This window comes from Rhea americana, unplaced genomic scaffold (genome assembly GCF_003343005.1).
Source record: "Rhea americana isolate MKP2758 unplaced genomic scaffold, rheAme1 scaffold_259, whole genome shotgun sequence".
NCBI classification, from domain to species: Eukaryota; Metazoa; Chordata; class Aves; order Rheiformes; family Rheidae; genus Rhea; species Rhea americana.
Genome location: NW_028186378.1, coordinates 224,638 through 226,231, shown reverse-complemented (window position 1 = coordinate 226,231; position 1,594 = coordinate 224,638). Strand labels below are relative to the sequence as shown.

The following is a 1,594-nucleotide window of genomic DNA, read 5'->3' as shown; positions in this document are numbered from 1 at the left end:
TCTCTGGAGGGGTGGCACTTGGGAGATGCAGAGTCACCTCTCTGCTCTGCCACRGGGTTCCTAAGTGCCCTTGGAAAAAGTCACCTAGCCCTCTGCAACGGCTTCCCAGCTCCACCAGACTGCCGCCTAGGCTCTGAGAAGCTCTCAAACAGGGCAATTGTGTCCCATGGTTTCAGCACAGTAATTATCCCGCCACAGATACCAATATATAATTTATTTTTAACCAACAAGTAATGGGGTAGAGGCAGAAGTTTGAAGAAGGGGGGGGTGGGGGAAGCAGTGTTCTTCCCCACAGCGGGGGGGTGATGAATCATCTCAAGGACCAGGAATGAGCTGTGAGTGGCTTGGGCCACCTCCGCTCCAGCCACTTTTGGCCCCCGCGCTCGGTCAGGAAACCCATTTGGCCGCAAGGGTTTCTTGCGCCAGGCTCTGGCTGGGGAGCGAGGGTTTGGTGCCAGGAAGGACCGCGGTGGGGTGGCTCCGTGCTTAGTCACAGCGACCCTCCTCTGCAAGAGCCTTGAAGCTCCCTGGGGGGAGCCCGGGACAAAGAAGGAAGATGGGTTGGGAAAGGCAGGAGGCAGAAGTCCTGGGGGAGAGGAGAGGCAGCTCTGGGCAAGCTTGGAAAGCCCTTCCCTTTGCAGGGTGGGGGTGGGGGGGGAAAGACATTTGGCCAATATCCCTCGGGATGCCCCTTATCCAGACCTCTCCTTGGGTGCGGTAGATGGCTATGTGCCCTTCTTGGGCTACTTGCCCTGCCAGCCCCTTGCCCCAGCTGGTGGCATCTAACCTGGGACTTCCCTGTCCCATCTTGAATGAAGCTGCTGCTGCAGCAATAGTTTCAAGGCATCAAAGGCTAACGCTGGCCCACSGTGGCAAAAGAAACAAAAAACAACCTTCTCACTGTCTTTTTGTAATTAATGGCTTGGTGTTAATTCCCTGCCTGATGGCTGGTGCTTGCCATACACCTGCATGGCATCTTGGAGAAGCCCAGGGTGCTGGACCTGCGCGGGATGAGCAAGGCTGCAGCGCGGTCCTGCTTTTCCGAGCATTGTGCAAGCCCGTGGCGAGTTTTTCCACCGGGGTGAGGTTGCCCYGGGTATGCAAGTAGCTTTGCCTGAAATGCCTTGAAAACTCCCCAAAGAAGAGTTGCCTTGAGGAGGGGATGCTCGGGGCAGGGAGGCGAGCGCAGGCGGCGAGGCGCTCCGACGACGCGGGAGGAAACACTTACCCCTGAGCGAACCTGGAGAGCTGCTTATTCCCAAAGTTTTCACGCCGAAGGATTTTTCACCCTTGCTTCATGGTGGCTCTCAGCCTCCCCGTTCCTCCGTCGCCTGCCTTCCCCGGCGCCGCGAGGACGAGCGGGGCAGGGAGGGGGTAACCGAAAGCCCGGCGGCCGTGGGGCTGAGCGGCGGCGGGAGGAGGCAGCTCGCGCCGGAGCCCGGGAGCCGGCCGCGGCGGCGCTGCAAATGAAATCCAGATTGCTGCTGCTGGCGTTCGCCGGGCTGAGGTCAGAGCGCCTCGTCGCACGAACCGCCTCCTGGGACGGCCCCGCGCTCGGCCTCGCCGTGGGGCTTGCCCTGCCCTGCCCCACGCC

At 60.5% G+C, this 1,594-nt stretch overlaps 1 protein-coding gene across 8 annotated transcripts in view; it reads right to left on the bottom strand.

Annotated features, from left to right (window-relative positions):
• COL6A3 (collagen type VI alpha 3 chain) overlaps positions 1 to 1,479 on the bottom strand; it is a 65,072-nt gene extending 63,593 nt beyond the window's left edge. For 2 of the 8 annotated variants that reach the window (XM_085307464.1, XM_085307465.1), the window contains exon 1: positions 1,229 to 1,479. The gene's annotated coding sequence lies outside the window, so the exon portion shown is untranslated. The remainder of the gene's footprint in view (positions 1 to 1,228) is intronic. The other 6 variants (XM_085307462.1, XM_085307463.1, XM_085307466.1 and 3 more) reach the window with 5 other exon arrangements.
• Between the last annotated feature and the right edge of the window lie 115 nt (positions 1,480 to 1,594).